The 23,500-nt window shown below is 43.4% G+C and overlaps 1 protein-coding gene across 1 annotated transcript in view; it reads right to left on the bottom strand.

Annotated features, from left to right (window-relative positions):
- The window catches only part of NEK11 (NIMA related kinase 11), a gene marked incomplete at both ends in the record, with an annotated part of 143,220 nt that overhangs the window by 49,969 nt on the left and 69,751 nt on the right, over positions 1-23,500 (bottom strand).

Here is a 23,500-nt window from a genome sequence, read left to right as displayed (position 1 = left end):
GACTGCTTTTGCGAACCGTCTGGAAGGGCTGCATGGGAGACTCATACTTTCTCCTGGTAACTCTGATGCGGCCTGTTTTCCTTTCAGATCACTGATTTTCAGTTGAGTAGCAGATGAAATAGATGACTTGAATATAGGGTCACATTTTATAAAAATCTTTATTTGACTCACACTCAGAATGAGGAGAGTAGTATTGTGTCTACTGAGTCCAGCATGGACTGGTAGAGTAGAGCTGTGGGGAGAAGCATAGAGAGTCCTTCCGCAACCCTTCTCTCCCCCTCACCCTCAATCTCTGAGTCTCTTTCACAGAGTTGTCCATTCTCTTATCCCATTTCTTCCTCTTTGCCCTCCCTTTCCCTGAGTGTGGCTGTGTGCCAATAAAACTTTATTTAGAAAAGCAGGCAGCGGGCCAGATCACAGCTCTACAACAGAAAAACCCTTCTCATGCTAAATATTAAGCCCCTCCTCCCATGACTCAGTTCCTTGGGCACAGGGTTGTAGGCCCTTTCCCTCTCTTACTGAGGATTCCCTCTCTTACCGAGGATTCCTCCTAAGGAAGGAGGAAAGAAAGGATCAGGGGAAAGTGCCATCCCACCGCATATGTCAAAATCACGAAATAGGCTGGGATGAAACAGACTGGGAATTTTTAAACGAGTACCACTAACTCGGGGCTGCCTAGGACAGGGTTCCTGCTCAAAGGGAAAAGTTCAAAGGCAGTGTGAGTCAGCTCACACCGTGTGTCACGCCGTGCGCTTCGGTCAGAAGCCTTGCTGGGCTCAGGCTCATTTCTCCGGTCACGGAAGGGAAACTGGCCTGTGATAAATCACTTTCATCTCCTCGGCCCACATAGTCAACCTCGTAGCAGATGCACTGGCATGGCAACTGGGTCTCTGCTAAGTGGGGAGGAGGGGCAGTGGCGGAGGGTGTTTATGGAGGAACCCACTAATGGCTGCCTGTGCTGGGACCTGCTGTTGCACATCCCACTGGAGGAAAAGAGAAGCAGCCACCTGTTCCGGCAAAAGGGAGCTCTTTGTTAGACCCTCCACCTAAGACCCGAAGAAATCCTTTCCTCTGCGAGTTGAGAGCGCATGGGGATCACGTGCAGACCTGCTGGGCCCCACCCAGAGTTGTTGATTCAGTGGGTCTGAGTAGAGGCCAGGAAATTTGCATTTCTAACAAGTCCCCAGGGGAGGAGGCTGGTCCTGCTGGTCGTGGGGCTACACTTTAAGAACCTCTGCTCTAGGAGATGACCAGCTATAATAAAAGCACGCACATATGATATGTGGAAGCCTGATAGCAAAACAGAGGCGAGAGAGCAAGGCAGAGGGCAGCCTGCACAGCAACAACGAAGACAGCGCCACGCCAGCTGTGCAGATCTTTCAGGGACAGGGCGGGGAGGGCCAAGCTGCCATTTGGCTACATTCTGATCGATCGGTAAAAGCAGCATTTATGTGTGAAGCCAGAGGAAACACTCCTTTGGCACAGACGATCTGTCCATGGGAGCAAGATGCCACCCGGCAGCTAAATAGCACCCCAAAGCCCCAGCCTTCCATTTTCCAAGGAGCTCATCAAGGTTCTCGGTCTCTTATCCCTCCACACATCTTCCCCTGCACCATTGAAAGGCTGACTTTGGACTTCGTTCATTTGTACAAGGCATTTTGTTAGTTTATGCACTTCATATACACTGTATTTTACTTTTCCTTTTTAAATTTTCAAAAGCCATCTCCTCCTACTTGAGGCATGAAAGGAGGGGCAGTGAGTCATCAGCTGGGTCCGAGTCAGTCCTGGTGTCCTAGTTTCCATGGCCGGCCATTAAGACTCATCAAGCTGCTCCGAAGCAGGTCGTGGAGGGCAGAGAGCTGATTCCAGGACCAGCGATCTTACTTCCAAGGCGAGTCATCCCCTTTTATGTGTAGGTCCCTGCCAAGGCTCCAGGCAGGCCATTGCACTAAATTCCAAATGGATGCTGCTCCTCTATTTCACTACAGAGAGCCCCCTTACAGGGCCCTTGGAAATGACTATAATTTTTCAATTACCATAACAATTGGTGGGATGGGAGTCTTGCAACCACTTGCTAAGAAGCATTCTGAACAAATATTCAGTCCAGAAAAGAATATGGACAGCTCCCAGTGAAATGAACATGCTCACATGCTCATACTGCAAAGGAGAAATGAACACTCCAGTTGTTTAACACTTAGCTGTTGGAACAATCCCAACCTTTGGCTTCCATCACATCTTGCACAGGCTGCCACAAATCCTGCCCAAAGTGCTCCTCTCTCATCCTGCCCATGAGGATGGCAGCCAAGGCCTTCTATCAGCTGGTTCTCTCCTCCCACCAGTGAATTTGGTAGCTCTCAGTGAAAGATGTGCACCCAAAAGGATTCTGATTGGGTGGTCCTGGGCTGGGTCCAGGTAGTTTGATTTTTCTGATGATTTCCAGCTGGTTCTCCTATGTGCCTTGAGATAGGAATTTGGCTCCTGTAACCTGGACCCTCTATATTTTCCCCTGAATTTGTTCTTGTTTCACAACTTCACTCCTTTAAAATGTTGCTTGCTCTTCGAGAATTGTTACAGTCAACATGGTAGCCACTAGACACATGTGGCTATTTAAATGAAAATAAAATTAATTTAAAAAATCAGTTCTTCCATGCTGTAGCCACATCTCAAATGCTCGAGAGCCACTGACGACAAGACTACAGCACATTTCAGTCATCTCAGAAAGTTCTACCTCACCTCAAGGCACAACAGTGTTCTAGAGTATTCCTGCTCTCTCCCTGCTAGGGAGCAGACTTCAGTTTGAATTTTACTAGCTTGATTTTTTTTTTATAACCCAGAGGTCATTTATTTTTCCCTACACCTATCACACCGTGAATTCATAGGGCATGGGTCCCAGCAACTCGGGCACCTTCCCACAGGCTCCGTGCTTTAGCTGAACCTAAGTACCTTTTCCTTTGACTTCCTGTATTTTTCTGATCACTTTCTTTCCTGCACTTCAGAAGGCTAGCTCGGCTCTTAGAGTGTTTAATATGATCAATACGAACATTAATTCTCTTGGCAAAAATCCTGCCCTTTGTTTGTTTCCAACAGTGCCAACTGCATGCTGGGTAACTCTGTAGAGTCTTCCCTTGTTGCCATGGTAACACTTGCAGGACATTCCTTTTTGAATAGCGCCCATCCCGTTGATGTCTACAATCTCACCTTGTAGAGTCGAATGGATGTGGCCAAAGAAACACCTCCATGTTTTCTAAAAGACCTAAAGGACACAGAGTGGGCGCCTCACTCCCTTTGTGTACATCATGTTGATGATTTCCTGGGAGATGGCAGTTCTGGCTGAAAGGAAGTAACTAGATTTCTTTAAAGCCTTGGGATGTGGGTCACTTCACCTTGCTGCTCCTCAGCTCCTCCCCTGGCCAGGACCCCTGCTATGACCATCAATCCCACCCCATGGAAAAGGAGATGGTGGTGCACGCAGGTCCTTGGAGGCCTGCTCTCAGGGGAGGCAGTGACTGAATCCCAGCCTGACCTTGGCCTCTTCTGCCTCCCCCAGAGTCACATCAGAGGAGCTGCCAGATCAAACCTCACCTGTAAGGTGACTTTCCCACCTTCATTTACAGTGTCTATGAGCAGAGCTTAAATAACACCCTCCAGCCCGGAGATAGGCAGGCCCTGGACCTCCCAGCAGCCAGCGCCTTCCACTGCACATCAGGACTCCAGTTTGCCCGTTTTATTGATACCTCCAACTGCAAGTGGAGTGAACCGCAATACAAACGATACCTTTATAGTCTTGGCGGGGGCGGGGGATCAGCTGTTGCTTGCCTTTGCACCTCTCTGATGATACGTTCTCTCACACTGTACAGGTTAGTACAGTGACCTTTTCTAAAATAACTCTCAAAATGAAGGCTAAAATTAGCCAGGCTGATTAGGTTAGCCTGCAGCATCACACAGGAAGCCGTGAAAAGAAATGGTTTTCTTAGTCAAAATGCATATTCATGACCCTTTCTGTGTGGAAGGCTAAATTAAGTACAGTGCAGTGCTTTTTTTTAATATATAGAATAGCAGGTTCTGCTCTAAGTTTTTTTGCTAATGACATCTATTTGATCAAGTGTACTAAAGATTCCCCACCCCTATACATAGATAGACACACAGAGACAGCCAGACACACACACAAGAGGGACAGAAATAAGTTCCAGCATCTCTCTGGAAATAGGCCTCCCTCGGGCTCTCCAGTTGGTGCTTTTATCTGAGTGTCAAGATGATTCTCCCTTAGGCAAAACTATAACATTTTTTTGAAGTTTTCCTTCTGGTTTGCAGAGCAAAAGCCAAAATGAATATGTGAAGTTTATCTTTTCTCCACCAGATTCAGAGAAATAAATAAAGGCCAGGAAATCTCCTCTGGAGCAGAAACAAGAAGAATGAAAAGAGACCCTCAGTGAGTAGCTGCTGTGACTGGTGGCAGGAGACCCTGGACTTCCATGACTTCAGGCCAGTGGCTTACGCTCCATGGACCTCTGGTGTCCCATCTATAAAATGGTGACAGCAATAACTCACCAGCCTAAAAGCAGGCGCCTGAACTATACAGATGCTTTCAGCTTGTTTCTCCACCCTGAGGTTTGCAAGTGCATGACATGGCATAATGGACCAGACCAGCATCTGCCGACCAGACGAATCATCTGGGGAACCTGATGAAATGCAGATTCTGGCTGCGAGGTCTGGAGTGGAGCCCGAGAGTCTGCATTGCTGATTTGTTCAGCACGAACCACACTTGGAGCGTCAAGGAGAGCTGCTGCTGCTTGCTGCACCTGGCCGCCCACTATTTGTCCAGAGGTGAGATGACAATGAAGATTTTCACGAAACTGAAGAATTTAACTTGCAATTAAAATAAAGTTTCTGCCTCTCTCATATTTGAACTTGGCTGTACTTTCTCATTAACAGTGGCTGGGAACACTGGAATGTATTTAGCAATTTGTTTATTGGCAGAGAATACCTTGTAAGCCAAATGGGATTTCCTTTCTGAGAAAAGCCAGGGCTAGGATTTTGTTTTTTCCACGTCCATTCTCCTGGAAAATATTTGTTTCCCATTGGCAGCACCAGCCAGTTGACTGGCCAGCTGGAGGCAGTCAGGAAACCACTGGAAGATGCTTGCTGGTGCTAATATATTCTTAGTTCATCAACATAAACAGGCAAACTGAGTATGGCAAGACAGGCCAATGATCATGATGTGCCCACCACATACATAGTTTGGGCAAATCTGTGTGTGGTCCATACTCAGGTAAAGTTTCCACTGCATTTTGTGGGTGAGCTGCCCTTTCTTGACCAGGATGAGTCCTGTTCAATGTGATCTGGTCTCAGAGAGCAAGTTAAATCCAGGTTTCAAAGGAACTCTTGCATGGCCTGTAGGATCTAAAGAAGTTTCTATTTTTATATCCCCAACGTGTAATAACAACAGTTAGTTGCCTCTGTAGGCCCCTGCATAATTCACAAAGTGCTTTCAAACTTATTTTCTCACCAAGCGTCCCTCACAACAGTGTGAGATAATGGAGTGGTCTCTGTGCCACCGACGACATGATGTTTATAGAGTTATTGGCTCTCTTTACCTTAACTTGAAAGTCGCAGACCCCCAAATCATATCTTCTGATTGCAAATCTAGTGCTCATGCTCACTATGTAAATGTTCTTGGCCATTCTTCAAAGACAGTTACGCCATTTGGTCGTAAACCCATAAATGCATTTAAACTTCATTGCAGTCTCTCTTTCCCATATGCCAGCTCCTTCTCCTCCTCTTCTTCTCAACCACCCATCCTAACCAGACACATACTGCTAACTACTAGAAAGCACTTCGAATAATGTCTAGAGCCCTAATCCGAGGTTAAAAAGCAATTTTTAAAAATGTGAAGTCACTAGAAAGAGCTGTTAGATGGAAATAACTGCATTAACTCTCTGTTGGTACATAATTAGTTATCCCCAAACCATGGCTTTAACCTCCAAAAGTGCCTGCTCCTTACCCTGGTCCACCTTGCCAATCGCATCTTTGCTCTCAACTCTTTGGACCTACACTTCTCAGTGGCTATTTACATTTCAACTTGTTCTGGCCCCAACCAATTGGGACTCAGTCTCACGCAGCCCAAATTTCAACCCTCTATAAACTTCCAGTTCCCTTTGGGCTTAGTCAGAAGTTGTCCTGCAGGACAAAGGATGTCCCTCAGCCTCAGCTCCAGATCATCGGCCTCCTGATCTGGACTGGGCCCTTTCTGTACTGTCCTGAATTGCTTAGTCATGGTGTTTATTGAATTCTAACTCATATTTAGCTGGCAAACATTTCCACTGCAATAGGTGAAAGAAAAAAGAAAACATTTGCAATCACAAGGCTCGGTGCCCTCTCCCGGGAAATAGTCAGCTGCGTCCCCTCGAGCACATGTGTTTGTACTCCGGGTGTCCTTGAGTGACACCCAAGGCATGCCCGCTGACCTGCACCACACTCTTTTCACAAACAGCTGTGCTAAGTCACCCCCTCCCCTTGAAAATTACCTTTACCCCATTTAGTAACTAGGGAGAAACACACTGCTGTACATTTGCACAGCTAACAGTGTTAAAAGTTTTTTTTTGGCAACACCAGCGCCAAGCTTCAATGAAGGGAAGGAGAACATGTCAGCTCCCAAGCAAATGTTCCGGTTTCCTTTTCCCAGCTGTGTTGTGTATCCACAAGCCTGCTCCATCCACAAGGGCACTGGGCAGAAAATGATGGAAACAAGAGTCAGAAGCTAGGGCTGGTGGGCCATATCTGGGCTTCCTGCTTTTGTAAATAAAGTGCCATCATCTGTGGCTTTTTTTCTGTCTACAACAGCAGAGTTCAGCAGTTGTGACAGAGATCGTGTGATCTGCAAAGTCTAAAATCTTTAGACTTTTGCTAAAAAAAAAAAAAAGACCATTTAAGAAAGTTTGTCAAGCTCTGGTAGAGACAATAAGTAGCTATGGGTCACTCTGGATAAATATAGATGCACCTGGAGCTGGGAGTAGCCTCTACTTCAAATCCCTTCTGCTTCCAGAGCACCCATCCATAGTGAACTTGGCAATTACACAACATTTCATGGCCAGTAAATCTCAGAATCCCCATGGTGAGAAAAGAAAGCTCTTTCAGAGCTTGTTCTAGATTCTACGTGCCAGTCAAAGGAGTAAGAGAACACTCTGAGTATCTGATATTGACTTCTTCGGTCAAGTCTTCCTCCAATACCAACCTCTGTCAGCAACCCTGTTTCCCAAACTCTCACAGGGAGTGGATTTGCTGAGAACATCACGTTTAAATCACAACCTGAAGGATACAGAGGCCTAAGCAGGTACACAGTGAGGTAACAGCGCTTGCATCGCATCTGAGGTGGGGAAGAGGACACATCCGAGGAACAGAAAGAAAACCAGTGTCGCTGCACCACGGGGAAGGGCTTGGCCCCCTAGCAAGTCCCAGACAACCTGAGGTGGTTAGTCACCCCAACAGGAATGAGGCAGCAGTGTGAGGCTGCTGGTCTTGGGCAGCAGGGGGATGAGCAGGCCACGTGGAAGGCTTTCTGTTTTGTAAACGAAACGCCACAGAAAGTCAGGTGGGGTTTCAGCTGATAATGACAGGCTTTGGTTTACATTTTAAAAGGTCATGTCAGCAGCCATGTAGAGAATAAATGAGTTGGAGTTTGCAGACCCCTGGAAGTAAGGGTGGGGGTACAGCTGCCTAGACTTGGGCAGTTGGAGGTGGCTCGAGCAGCGGGGCAAGGGCTCCTCCTAATCCACTCTATAGATGATAGTGTCGATGTGTTAGAAAGTTCGGGAACTTGTACTCCAGCATGGGGCCAGACTGGGAAGGCTGGTCTCAGCCTGAGATCTCAGCGGCATCTCTTGATTTTCCCCTACACTAGGCAGACTTCCTGCTTTACATTTATCACATGGAAAACAGAGTTGAGAAAATGCATCCAATTGCACAAACCTAGGTAGGACGAACATTTCTTAGAGAAACAAAGAGGAAAATGTCCTTCATGTTTTATAAATGGCGGTGGCTTCTCCCATTCAGCCAATTGCAAAATTCATTTTAAAACACAAGCAAGCTTCACAGTTAAGGTGGTGTGATAATTAGTAATAACTTATAACAATTTAACATGCAAATAGCAAAAGTATTGTGTTGCCTCACTCAATAAAATGAAAGGGATCACTTTAAACAATAGATAAGGGGAAATTTATCAGTGTTAAAATGAGAAAATGTTACGCATTTCTGACTTTAGAATCTGAATTAATAAGATCCTACTGAAAAGCCCCTAGAAAACTTGGACGATCTAATAAATCTTGACAATAGGTGAGGTGCATATAAATAAAAATTCGGGCTCATCAGTGCTTTTACTGCCTATTCACTATAAAACCACAAGTGTCTTGATTTCATCGGTACATTAAAGAATCATGAAGGGCACCTAATGTTTCACAGGCCATTCTACTAAAAAATAATCTTATATCTTTGAAGGGAAAATTAAATAAAATAGGAATAGATGCATTCAAGAATATAGCTAGAGAGACGGATATAGAGATAGCTCAATGTTTAAGAATGTTGACATAAGACAACCCATCTAAAGATGTTTTCTGCAATCCCATGCTCCCTGAGAAGGTGTACACTTTGCTGTTCTATACCTCCCAGGGTCTGGAGGTTTTATTTCCATGATGACAAAGGCTGAAAAATCAACCTGTTTTAAGGCGCTGATTGCACTTGCTGGTGTTACAGCTCTCCAAGGAGTCTTTTTCTGAAAAACTGAAGAGTAACACAAAATAATTTATCAGGCAATTTGCATCTTATTTGGGATTCCTCAGTGATGAGAACTGCTGTGCCTAGCAAGGATTGGAGCCAGGCAATTGGGGGACTGATTTAGAAACTCCCAAACTCCTGGGGAGAAATATATAAGTAAATGAATATACTTCACTGTGCAGTTATCCCCGCAGGAGACCCCTCAAACAATTTCAAGATCTTGCATCCACCTACTTAGCACATAAGGTGATGTCGATGAAAGCATAAAAGTCAGCGTCTTGGTAAGACTGTGACTGTTACAATAACACTGGCAACATTATTTCTGCTTATTAATGATTTCACACCCACGAAATTCAAAGAGAGCTGTTCTCACCTCAGAGCACCCTATTCATGAAAGAGCTCCTGCTGCTTCATTATCCTTTTTTCCAGTTTATTAAAATTTGTTTAACAGGCAGTACAAATGGAGAAAGTATTCATGACACCCAGGAATATTTAATGCTGGCTCTGTCAGTCTCTCACTTGATAAGCCAAGAACTGTTTTCAGGGAGTGGCCCAGGACCCCTGGAAGTCCCTGAGACCCTTTCAGGAGAATCAAAAATCGAGACTATTTTTATGACAATAGTAAAATGTTATTAGCCTTTTTCACTCTCAACCTCTCATCCAGGTGACTTTTCCAGACATTGTGATATGTAACATCAACAGTCTAAATGCAAAGCAAATTAACTTCTAAAAACCCAGTTATTTTAAAAATGCAGAACAATGCCAATCTTCATGACAAATTTGTTTTGGAAAATAAAGCTAATTTTCATAATATGTGACAATATGAATGTATCTGAGAGCATGATGCTAAGTGAAACAAGACAGTCACAGAAAGACAAATACTGCATGATTCTATTTATGTGAGGTGTCTAAATTGCTCATATTTGGGCTTCCCTGGTGGGCAAGGAGTTAAGCACAGCACTGTGAAGCTATCCGCAGCCTATGCAGCATAAGTTCGATCCCCGGCCAGCCAGGGAGCTACCCACATGGCGCAGCAGACCTCTCCTGACTGACCCGCTGCTCCCCTGAGCAGTGTATTTCAGTACATCTGCCTGTTCATCTCCTCTCTCTGTCTCTGGTGAACATTCTCATCCCCCGCACCTCTGGCCTGTACCCCAGCTCTTATATGTATAAATAAATCTTTAAATAAAATAAAATACTCATATTCATAGACTCAAGGAGTGAGAGGTGCCTGCCAAGGACTGGCCGAGGGGAATTAGGCAGTGACTAATCAATGGGCATAAAGTTTTAATTAAGTAAGATGAACAAGTTCTAGAGTTCTGCTGTAGAACACTGTACCTATAATCAATAATCTATACTTGGAAATTTTGTTAAGAGGGTAGATCTCATGTTAGCTATCTTTACCACAATAAGATAAAAATTTAAAAATTAGATGAAACAGCAAAACACTAATAAACAAGTGAACAAATAAGTTAAATCAACAAAAGGGTATATCATCTAATATTTAAACATATTAAGATACTATTGTAATAATGTTTTTTTAAATCCAGCAAGAGAATCAAGTCCAGTGGTAACATAAATCTGTAAGAAAGAATTTATATACAAAACTGATATGTTTTCTATTATAAGGGAAAAATAATTACAACATAAAAATAATTTCCATAATAAATGCCATTTCTATTATGTAATAGGCTTATTACTGATATTTTTAAATGACTTAAAATTATAGATTTTATTTTATGATATAATACATATCTATATCACATCAACAAAGGTTCTTTGGGTCCTTAACAATTTTTAACTGTGCAAAGGTGTCTTGAGTACACGTCTAATCTACTGGTTACTCAGTAGTTGGGTCCCTGGCTCTGGCTGTGTCTTGTAAATTATTGCTGACAATGAATCCCTAAAACAGCTAAGTAGGAAGTTGGTGGACTTGCATGTCAGGCAAAACTAATGTCCCATCCTGGCTTTGCCTCTTACCAGCTGTGTGACCTTATGTGAGACATTTAACCTCTCTGAACCTTAGTCGCCTCATCTAATATGGGGGTCATATTCTCAAGATATCAGTTACAAAAGGAACACAGGTAGGTTTATGAGAGAAGCAGCACCATCTGCCCAAGTGTGGGGCATCACAGTGGGTGTGAAGTGGTATCTTGCAGTCCTTATTCAGATTTCCCTAATGGTTAGTGATTTTGAGCATGTTGTCATGTGCTATAGGGTATCTGTAGTTCTTTGAAGAAATGTCTATTCAAGTCCGTTCCCCATTTTTTAATTAGGCTGTTCCCATGTTAATAAATGTCATTTCTATTAACATGTAGTAAGTTTATATATAAGAGTTGTTTATATATTCTGGACATCAATTCTTCATCAGATGTGTGCTTTGCAAGTATTTTCTGCATTCTGTGGGTTACCATGTTACTCTGTTAATAGTATCCTTTTGATGCAGAAAAGTTTTCAATTTTGACAAACTCCAATTTTTTCTGGTTTTGCCTGTGCTTTTGGTGTCACATTTAAGAAATCATTGCCAAATCCAATACTGTGAGGACATTTCCCCTTTTCTAAGAGCTTCATCTCCAACATTTAGGACTTAGCGCCATTGTGAATTAATTTGGCACATGATATAAGAAAAGCATCCAGTTTCCCTAGGACTATTCATTGAAATTACTGTCCTTAACTTATTTGTTAAGTTATATTTTTAGTAATGCAGAGAATATTTCTGATAGGCAGAATAATGGCCTCCCCAATCATCCATGTCCCTATCCTGGGATTTGCGCTTTGTGCTTGTGACCCTTGAAGGCAAAGAGGAATTAAGGTTGCTAATTGGATAATTTTTAAAATAGGAGATTATCCGGAGCTACAGAGTCACAAAGGTCTTTAAAGTGAATGAGGGAGGGAGGGAGGAAGAGAGAAACAGAGATGGCCGCCGTGGGAGGACTGGACCGACATTGCTGGCTTTGAATAGGAAAGGTGTGGTCTCTAGGGCCAGGGTGACCTCCAGGAAAGTCAAGATCTCCAAAAGGAATGCAGCTTAGGCAACACCCGACTGTAGCCCAGCAAGACCCACGGTGATCTCCAGAACTGTGAGTTAATAAACGGGGATGGTGCAAGCCACTGAGTTTGTAGTAATGTGTTACTGTGGCAATAGGAAAACAATATGTCAATAATATTCTTTTCTGGATATTAAATGTGATTTTACCTGAAATTAACAAAGTAAAAACTGGAACTGGGTAATTGCTACACTTCAGATAAGTATTTCTCTCCCACAGAAGATATTAGTTACTAAAATATCTCTTTGAGGATAAGAATAACAATTAAAAATGTGGATGGAGACTGGAATCTTAATGGCTTTTATCAGCCATGTGCTTCCCTTTAGATAATATTGACTGACTTCTTGCTCTTACTGATAAGAAAGTCCAAACAGTAAGACTTTTTCCATATTGACTCCCTTACCTCCAATTTTAGGTAGACCGTATTCGTATTGCATTTTGTTAAAGTTTGTAACTCCCGTGTTAATTATATTTTGTTCTGAAACCATGATTTCCAGCAATCCCTAGTCTTTAAAATAGGGATCTTGGAATTCTGCTCGAAATGAAGGGGTCCCTCGATGGGCCCACCACACTTTTTACTGCAGTGTCATGATTGCTGAGCCTTTCATTTGACTTTGTTCTTTCTATTATGAATAGTTATTTTCAAAAAGACCTTCTGGTGTAGTATTTTCTAACTTTTTTGAGTTTGAGGATGCTTGTCTGTTGTTACCTCTTACTGGAAGGACAACTGAGCAGTATGTGAAATTATTTGGTTACCTTCTAACATCATATTTGTAGACATTCTACTGGCTTTTAGCACTTCATTTATTTGTTCACCATTGCTTCTCTTTTCATTCTTAATTGGCAGTGGTATGCTGGGAGAAAATTAACAACTGGCTTTTGGAAAGAGGGGGGATCTGAGAAGTAGCATTTGCAATTTCCCTGATTTCAAGCTACCCACGTGCTGCTGCTCCTCAGCAGATGCTGTTGCTGATAGACGGGAGGAGAGGGCCGCACAGGCCTGAGACTCCATGTGATTCAGCCTGGCATGGTGGAGCCCTGCCATCTGTGCTTTCACCAGCCCTGCAAGTGTTCTAATGCACAGCATAGTGTGAGAAGCCCTGGTACGGACCTTCTAAATCAGAGTCTAAGAAGATAGAGGCTATGGCATTTGTTCTTGAAATTTTTCCATAAGGAATTCTGAGGAGCCGTTCCATTGGAAAGCCTGGACTGAGAATACAGACAAGAAAAGCCATCCTGAGGAGCCAGGAGGTAGCCTGAGCCAGACTTCTCAGATCTGCTCACTCCTGAGCACTGACAAGCCTGAGAGGGAGCCCCTGAAAGTAGAGGGCCACTGCCAGCGGCCTTCCCTTAGTGAGGCCATTCGAGACCTCTGGTCACCTTGATGAGATGCTGCATTACAGGCAGACCAAAGACACGGGCCACAGTGGCCTTCTGACTGCAACTCCCACTGTCCTCCCCACCTCACTAGAGGGATGAGACTTCTGTTAGTATTAAGATAATCTAGAATCTCTTCCAATTAATTTTTAGGGAAATCTCTTACAAATTTCAGAAAACTTCTGAGGACGTCTTATAGTTGTTTATAACATACAGTAATCGAGACATGCTGTTTTGAATCAACCACTACTTGTCACTTCTAGGGAATGCCCTATTTAAGATAAATACAGCCTGCCTGTCTCACCAGATCTGTGGTAAGAATCAGATGATTTAACTCTTCACCTACAGTCATAACTGAAGAAGAGCTGATTACATTTTTAATTCAAAAATTAATCTTAATACATTTTAATATAAAAATCAATCTTAATTAATTTTCAATTACTTAGATTTTTACTTCCATGTACATTCCCAAGGGAAATGCAATCCTACATTGATAGAACTCAGCACGGACTTTTCTGGATCTTAGAAATCTGTCAGGAGAAGCCCACCTGCTCACATTTCCTCATATTGTAACTAAAGAAGAAAATAATGGAATTGAGAGCGACTTGTCTACAGCCAGGAGGAAGTTTATACATACAACCTTTGTAGCAGAATACAGAACAAACCTCTATGTAGCAGACAAACTCCCTGATTTCATTACAAACCCAAAGCAGAGAGTTCATTAAAATAACTGCATGAATTATGTGAATATTTCCATTGCAAAAGGGCACAGTTATGCCTACCTGCTCGATGTTTTAGTCTACTGCCTGTGGCTTAAATCCCAAATGAGATGGCAGCGGGAAAGCTAATGTATATTCTTGTCCTTATTATGCTCCTGAATACAAAATACATTTACATTTATAATGTATTTAGAGAAAATAGCTGGGAATTTTAGCTGCCAGTTAACGGGCTTGGGATGATGGGCAAAGGAATATCTTTTAAAGAAAGAACTTTGTTCTAGGTTCCACTTCTGTGTATCAGAGTGGCAAACCTCTGCAGGGATTTGGCTTTAGTTCTCAGACAAACTACCTTCTTGACAAAGACGGTAACTTTTCTTGGTGCTAAATCAAACTGGCCCGGACACATATAATAAAGACCATAATTCGAGAGGTGGAACTAACCAGTCTGAGTCATTTTATGTATCTCAGCAATGCAAAAACCACAGCAAGTAAAAGTACTGTGCTCCAAATTACGCTTAATTCATAGGATGAAGGTGATTATAACAAGAAGGTCATCTGGATGTTTAAAAACTGAAATATTATTTATCACCAATTCCAAGGGTTTCTGTAGAACTTGAAAAAACACTGCAACTGATTTGACACTGACTGCACATTTTTAGGAAGAAATTGTACAATTTCTAGGTTTCGTATAATGTACTAAGCTCTTTGTATACCATCTAATTTATTCCTTGCTTAGGTTCTGAAAATTGGTGCTATTATTATTCCAGTTACACAGGTGAGAAACTGAGATTGGGATACTTGGTTCTTGCCCAAATTCACACAGCTGGTAAACTCCAGGCCTCTTTCAGGTAACACCAATGGCTTCCAGTATAGTGGGTTTTTGTGATATATCCCCGGATATTCCAGAAGTTTTAGTCATTCTTACTTTGAACATATTGGAGGTAAGGTTACCCTACGTTAGGGAAGAAAATTGAATTATAGACTGTTTACCCAAACACCCTTTTATTCACTTCATATGGATTGACTCAAATTAGCCTTAGAGAATTCTCTGGAGGGGTGCTTGTCACAACCTCTAGTCACCCTCTGATTAGCTGCAAGGCATGTAGGGAGCTGACAGGCCTGAGGCAGCACCTGGGGGTTGGTGAGTGCCAGAGCTGGTGGACAGCAGGGCAGGGCATTTCTGCCCATGGCAGAATTCCTGTATGGAAAAAAATATTTGATCAAGAAGTCACCAATGGGCTGCCTGAGGTGCTCAAAGCGTCCTCAAATTCTGAGGCTCTTCCTGCTCACACTTCCTGTTCACTCCTTCCTTCCTGCTCACTTTTCGAGGTTATTAGACCTACGTCACCATCTCTCTGCTGACTGCTCTGCCTCCTGTTATTCTATCAGCAGGCATTACCCTGTACATCTCCCATGCTTCTAACTTTGCCTTAGTGTCTGCTTCCCAGAGAATCCAACCACTGCAAAGTATTCTCTTCTAGAGGGCCAAGTAAGCCTTTTATTTAAAAACACAGCGCAACCCATTGACCATGCTCCCATGTAAGGTGCCATCATGGATTTCATGGGGAGACCAGACTTGATGCAAACACAAGTGTTGCAACAAGTGTTGAGACAAGTGTGCATGTGTCACACAGGCTGAACAACCCACCTGCCCCCTTCTTCCAACTAATTTCTATGTACAGCTAACAAACACAATACGGAGTCTGTGGTAATGTGACCACTTCTATTAAACTAATACAGTTGGGCCTCTCTGGTGGTGCAGGGGTTAAAGACGGCGCTATCAAATTATTGCCAGCCATGCAGCATGAGTTCGATTTCCAGGAGGCCAGGGAGCTACCCACATGGTGCAGCAGACCTCTCTTGTCTCGCCTGCTTCTCTCCTCAGCAGTGTATGTCAGTAGATCTACCTGTTCTGCTCCCCACTCTCTCTGGTGAATCCTATCACTCCCTGTACCTCTGGCCTATACCCTAGTTTTGTATGCATAAATAAATAAATCTTTAAAAAAATAATAAACTAATACTGTCTTGTGGATATTGCAGAAGAACAAACCATATTTTTACACTGTTGGCTACTTATACAGACATTGAAATGTTGGGGTGTCCAGAAAGAGGCAATGGGGAGGGCCTGCAAAAAGCATGCGTGAAGGATTTCTGCTCCCCTGTCTCCAAACACCTACTTTATTTCCCATCTTTCCAGTCTCCATCTGGTAAGTTAGATTACCATCTCCCTTCAGAAGAAAGAGAAAAAGTTACAGGTGAGCACCAGTGCACACAAATTAGCCTCTCTGGAAACTTGTTAGTCTACTATTTCCCCAATGAATTAATATCGTCCAAAAAATGTGCTGTTTATGACAAAAGGCATCAGTATTCTTCCCAGGCTTTCCCCTCAGTAGAGTCATACATTTAACAAATATTTACTAAGCATCCACCCCAAGCTAGTCATCATGTCAGCAGGGGGGAATAAAACGATGAAGCAGACAGGCATGTACCAGGCACCCCTGAACTTGGAATCTGGCTCAGTGCTTTTCAGACATGACTGTGCACATGAATCAGACATGTTAAAGCGCTGCTTCTGCTCCAGGAAGCCTAGGGGTGGGTGTGAAACTTGGCATTTCTGACAAGTTCTCAGGATGCTGGGGATGCCGGTCCTCCCGGCAGGCCTTAAGTAATAAGGGGCCGGCTCATCGCTCTGCTGTGACACCCCTCGCCTGCCAGTGCTGCTCAGCGGGCAGCGGGCTGAGTTAGCGAACAGCATCAGTGTAATGGGAGCATTTTACCATGAGGCCTACGGATGGGATTTTGAGCTGAGAGATCAGTGACTACAGGAGAGAGATTCACCAAGAGTAAAAAGAAGAGGCGTGATAGGGAATAACTTCAAGATGACCAGAAAGGATGATGCAATTCCCCAGAACAGGTGAGAATGTGGCCTGTGAACACACCTGTACAGTCCGGGCACTGACTCATTCGCTTCATCAATAGCGCAGAATGAATGGGGCCAAGGGAAATAAAAAAAAAATCCAAAGCCTGCTTTTTCTTAACTGGTAGTGACTTTCTAGTTCTCTCACAAATACTATTAAAATTTTTCTTTCTTTTTTTTTTTTTTTTTTTAAAGATTTCTTTATTTATTTATACAAGCACTGGGTATAGTCAGAAGCACGGGAGGGTGAGAGAATTCACCAGAGCCAGAGCAGGGAACAGAACAGACAGACTGACGAAATACCTGCTGAGGGGAGCAGCAGGTGGCAGGAGAAGTCTGTGCGCCATGTGGGACCCTCGCCAGTGGCCGGGGATCGAACCAGCGCTGCAGAGGCTGCAGGCAGCTTCGCAACCCAGTGCTCAACTGCTGCACCACCGGGGAGGCCCACTATTAAAATTTTTCATCCAGCATACCAGGAACACACAGAGGTTAGTCTTGTTGCAAATAAAAGGAGACCAAATATACAAGCTAGAGACCAGCTGTTAGATTACTATATCTTAAAATGGGGTTGTGGGGTGGCGGAGGGAAGGAAGGGAGTTCATTTAATTCTATGCTTTTGAAAGGAGGAAAACGGGCCACGGGGAGTTAAGCTGGAGAGCCAGGCTGCGTGTGTTCCTTTTTCCTACATTGGAAAGAGAAAATTAATCTGAGATATCAAAAGGGTAAAGTCACTTTGATGTCTACAACCCCAAAGGCCCAGGTGCAAAATGCTGTGAAAGATTGCAACATCTGAAACTCATCCACAGATGTGTACTTAGCTGACTAATCTTTAATAGTAAGAAGAAACGTCCATGAATAATTTAAAGGAACCATGGCCAGAAGAGAGAAATGCAAGTAACTCAAGGGTGGCAAGAAAGGACACTCAAGGTCAGCTCTGTAGCTGGGTGTGTACATTCACGTGACACACTTACAAAAATATCCTGCCGTGTGGGCGCCAGTACACAGAGCAGTAAGATGAAGGTATGAAGAACCCATCCTGTAAGCTCAGAGACATGTCTAACTGGTGAGCTGCAAATGCAGGCCACGTCACCAATACACTCCCTGCAGATAGATGTGACACACTGACATTTCTAGAAAAATCCATTATAGTACTCACACATACTACTATGAGACATGACAATCATTTTGGATCTATTTGTGAGTTTTCTATTTAGAATTTTTTTTTTTTTTTTTAGAAGCAGGAGTGAAAGAGAAGTCAGTGGAAATTGCTGTTAGGCATGAGTGACAAAGAATATTAGATACTGTAGCTATAGCTCCTTGCTGGAAAGTTGGGTTTGCTTTCTGGAGATATGCTATTTCACTTTGAAAATGAGAGAGTTTGACAAGTGAATCTAGGAGGTGGGTGGCTGATGCTGATGTGGCCCTCCCTACAACAAAACAAAACAGAAAGTCCCCTTACCAAGATGAGCAGAGACAAATGTAAAGGTCTATCACAAATACCAGATGTCTGGCCTAAACATCAAGGCTAAATAGTCCAATCAGGGCCTCCCTGGTGGCACAAGGGGTTAAGTCTCAGTGCTATGAAGCTATTGGCAGCCACTCTGGCATGAGTTCGATCCCCGGCCAGGGAGCTACCCACATGGCACAGCAAACCTCTCCTGTCTCCCTGCTGCTCCCCTCAGCAGTGTATTTCAGTAGGCCAGCCTGTTCTGCTCTCCACTCTGTCTCTGGTGAATCCTTTCACACACACACCCCACACCTCTGGCCTGCACCACAGCTTTTGTATGCATAAATAAAGTAAATCTTAAAAAATAGTCCAATCACTTCAATAATCAAACTAGCATATGAATCAGACGGTGGGTATCTGACTGGAAGCAGACACCATCCATCCTGGCTGTCTTTGCTTTCTAAGGCTCCTATTACAAGTGACCACAAATCTAGTGACTTAAAACAACAGAAAGTTACTAACTTTGAGTTCTGTAGGCTGGAGTCTGCCGTGGATCTCACTCAGCTGAGATCAAGGTGTCTGCAGGGCACCTTCCTTTCAGGGCGCCCGAGGGAGAATCCATTCCCTTGCTTTTTCCAGCTTTCAGACACTGCCTGTTCTTCCCCATGGTCCAATTCCTCCTTCCTCAGAGTCAGCAACACTGGCCCAAGCCCTTCTCACACCACCATCTCTTCTTCTCTCCCTCTTCTTCTGTTAAGGACCCCTGCGATCACCTTGAGTGCACCCGCAACAGGAGGAGGATCGCCCCAGCTCGTCAGTAACCTCACTTCCATCTGCAACCTTCATTCATTCCCCTTTGCCATGCAACCTAACAGGTTTAAAGGTTCTAGGTATTTGCTGTGGGCATCTTTGGGGGCCATTGCCCTGCTTTGTTCTTTAGCTGATAAAAGTGGAGAATTCACAGAGATTCTAAACATTTCCCTTACAGTTATAAACCTGCTCAGCAGTTTCAGCAAGGCTTCACAAGGCCCCCGAATAGAATTCTACATATGAAGAATTCCACATTTTAAGAGATTTAAGAATCAACTTAAGAAATGCCTCATCTATAGTGAAAGTTTTACTTTTCAGACTCAATCATAAGATTTAAATATTGAAAAGTAATTATCAGCTTTGTGGAGTCTAGTGATTAAATGAAGAAAAACTATTTTCGTTCATGTTTTCCTCAAGTCAATTAATTCTTTTCAGAAGGGGTAAAGATTAATCAGTCTGTCTAAATGAAACACAGGCCTCATGTCATTTAATTCTTTACTGGGGCTTTGTCAGTTATCCCAGTTTCTGAGCCAGGGAACGATGACACACCGCTGTCACAGAGATCACTTGTGTTTACCTATATCTGAATCTCTTCTCTGTGGGCACAGGAAAACTGTACTTCTCATTCCCTTGCTGGAGTTGGGGCCAGGTGTCCAGTTTGAATCATTCAAATTGAGAGGAAATAATTTCCAAGCAGAGGAACATATAAGCAGGCATGCACACTCCATCCTGCTGCTTTTGTGGGGACCCTAAAAGTCATACGTTGAGATGGTAGCAGTATAAACTAACAGAAACTTGAATCCATCCTCACTCCACAGGAAAAGAGCTTCCCTGGGAAGATTCTTGATCCATATAGGACTTTATAGAAATGATATATAAACCCTGGTTACCTAAGTCAACAGGTGCAGCTATTCTAGCAGCAAGCCTAGCCCAGCCCAGCCGGTACAACTGAGACCTACCATTCTGTATGTCATTGAATCAAAGACACCATCAGTAAGATGCACCATTATTTTATAAATTACTAAGGAAAAAAACCCTGCCCATTAAATTATAATGTGCTAGCTATTTCAATATGCTCCTCCATTTCAGTGCAAAGATGTATATTTTAGGCTGGGTGAAATGTGGTGACCGTCTAATAAAGAAACCTAAAAAATGAAATGACTTGCCAGATTTTTTTGGTAAGAATATTAAATTTGATTGTCAAACTGGAAAGGATAAGAATTAAATAGATCAATTTTGATAACTTAGTAACAAACTTAAACTTAAATTCTCACGTTACATAAAATGATATATTTAGTTGCTTTTTTCCACTCTGAAATTTCATAAAACACAACAGTTCAAAGTCTTCAAATGGCTATGGACGCAAGTGTCCTTGTCACGACTGTCTCCTTTGAGTAATGCAGCCCCACCTCCAGAGCATCCCCAGTTGCTGTGTTTGATGTCTGGCTCTCCTGAATCTGAATCAGAAACAGCCATCATAAGTCTCATCTCGAAAGTTCAAGCATTCATTTGATTGAAATTTGGATGGACCGTTTTTAGGTTGTTTACCCTGTGTCTATAATCTTTACAATGTGAACACTCTGTATGGCTTTGAAAAGTGATTTTCAAAGAGCTTGTTAACAAAGACAGCCCAGTTTCACAATCCAGGTCAGGGCATGAGTCCGGCACACACTCGTGGTTCTGTGAGGCACCACAAGGCAGGATCTGAAGGGAAAAAGCCCATCACTGAGAAGGTCGCCAAGTTCTGGTGAGGGATCACAACAGGTTAAATGGAAGAGGAAGCTGGCTTTCAGCGTGGGAGGATGGTGGTACATACCACGGGACCATTTGGTTAGGTAGCTGACTTAGTAACAGCAGCTCCTGCCACTGATGGAGCCGGCACAGTGACAGCCATCTAAAGTGTTACCTCACTGACAACAGTAAGGTTCTAAGTTTGGTATTACTGACTCTTGATTAAGAAAAAAATTAAGTGTAAAAAGTGGGAATCAGAGACATGGTCTTGCTCGAGATCACAGCACTAGCACCGAAAGAGCCAGGACTTCAACGCAGAAGCCACTGGGCACCTTAGTGTAGCCTTATTGCTGCTTGAACCCCTAAAAGGAAGAGATGCTGCCAAAAGCCGCAGAGCAGCCCATGTTGAAAAGGGCACGTGGAGTTCCTCTGGCCCCCCTGATGTCACAGCTTTCCCTGCACGCAGGGAGTAGCTCAGGATTTGCTCAGGAAGTGGCTGAAAGGGAAATTAAAAGGTGACAGCTGGACAGGTTGTGGGCTGGCTGGCAAGGCCCACACAGTGTAGTGTCCACATCTCAACAGTTGAGTGCCACCCTCTGGAAGGGCCTGGGCCTATGAGGTCTTGGGCTCTTCCAGCTTCGCAAGAGACACTTCTGAAATTCAGCTATGAGTTGCTGAAGATTAAGCCAGAGTGCAAGGAAGTGCCTGGTAAAAATGTGCAAGAAATCATCAGCATTACATATGGGGAGTTAAGTAGGGATAATTTCTTTAATGTTCCAGTATGCGTCCTCATTTGATTATAATGGTTATCCATCGCTCTGGCTAGATTAAATCAGCCAAATCAACTAAATGCATAGCAAATATAAATAATGTCTTACCCTGCCTTCTTTCTCTGCACCTAGCTCCTCACATCCCAGCGGGAATTTTTCAAGTCAGCATCAAAGACTGATTAAACATTTAGTGTAGGAGCTTTAAAAAAATGATGATGTGATTTTAGTTGACATATACATGCTAGACAAAACAAAAAACCAAAACCCAAACTTCCTGGAGGCTATAAGTTTAGAGTCAAATCTTCTAAAAGGCAAACAGAATGTGGAAAATAGTGAACCAATTCAGCATTCATCACCAAATTACAGTCTCATGTCTCAAAATTTCATGATTAAGCTACGTGATCACGACTCATCTTGTAGTTACCCATCATTCTAATCAATCATCAACCCAAAGGTTATGCTTTCACAACTCTGAGCCTCCCTCCTTTTGCAGTTTAATATTGAAGAATAAGTAGAATGAGAAAATACGAATGTACAGAAAGGAAAAAATGGGGGAAATGTTTACAATTTTCACAAGACATTTGACCCAAATAAAAGTTCTGTGTTCTTTTGATCTTACAGCTTATTCCAGTTTGGCTACTAAGTAAGCCTGTGGTTCTCCAAGACAGGAGAGATGAGGCAGATGCCAGCATGAGCCTGCAGCTGAAACCGGTGGTCAGGGCCAGCTTAGGAGGAATTTAACCACTACAGTTCACAAAAATTAGCATAGAAACACACACAGGCTCTCTGCCTTTTGAAAGCCCACTTCTGAGGCTCCCATCACCACCTCCAGACACAGACACTTTGGGGGAAATGGTAGGGCGCCCGCTGGAAAGCAGGAACTCTGGAGTCCAGGAGCAAAGTACTTAGAGCCTTTGGCTCTTTACCTATGAAATAAACAACAAGTATTTTAAACCAGGAAGCTGGGCCAAGACTTCCTGATCTGAATGAACCTAGCCCTTGAGTATCCTGATGTGGGGCTTCCCCTTTCAAGACTGCGAAGGCTGTACTCCAGGGGGGAGTGCTACCCAGGGGCCTAACTCCAGTTGCATATTTTTGGAAGGAGAGGCTCAGGGGGGAGCTCTGGACTTTCGAACTCTACTTTTGGAAAGTAACAAATCATATATTAAATACCTCGAAATAATCTAAACTACAAATCCACCTTATAGTTTGTTCAACAGTACTATCTAATACCAGCCAGATGTCTTCCACACCATTTTAAAAGCTGACAAATACCAACTTACAAAAGCTTCAGGGGCCAATCTCCTTGTGGCTAAAGAAGGCATCACAAACTTGAACAGTTTTATCAAAAAGATATCAGTGCAAATTTGGGTAGAGGTGACCAGCCAATCCAAGTTTCACTTCCTTCATTCCCAGTCTGAGAACTCACTACTGCCAGAGAGACTCCGTCTAGCCTTGTGTGGCCAGGAGGATGCGCCTTGCAGAGCTCTGAACACAGGAGCACAACTGTCTGCTGTTCTGGAATCTACCCCTGCATTGTCTATGGGAGGCTACTGCATCGCCCCCAGGGCTGTGCCAGAGCACAGCAGCCTCCGACAGCTGGCTGTGCATAAGGACTTTCCTGATGCTTCGGCTGCCTTAGTCTGCTAGTGGACGAGTCCATAGCCACCGAACCACCTTTCTTCTCACTTGGAATAGATTTGAACTGTGGTGTGACGGCTCTCTCAGTTTTTCCCAGCACCTTCTTATTTCCTTCCATGCAGGCATTTCTTCTCGCAATAGCCTTTTATTAGTTTATTATTATTCACTTATTAATCCACTCGTTCATTCACTCAAGAAATATTTATTGAGTGCCACCAAGCTCCTGGCACTTGGTTGGAGGCACGGGGGAGAGTGTTGAGAGGGAGGCTTCTACC

This window comes from Talpa europaea, assembly GCF_964194135.1.
Source record: "Talpa europaea genome assembly, chromosome: 11".
Classification (NCBI taxonomy): Eukaryota; Metazoa; Chordata; class Mammalia; order Eulipotyphla; family Talpidae; genus Talpa; species Talpa europaea.
The sequence above is the reverse complement of the archived record's forward strand: the minus strand, read 5'-3'. Positions and strand labels throughout refer to the sequence as shown.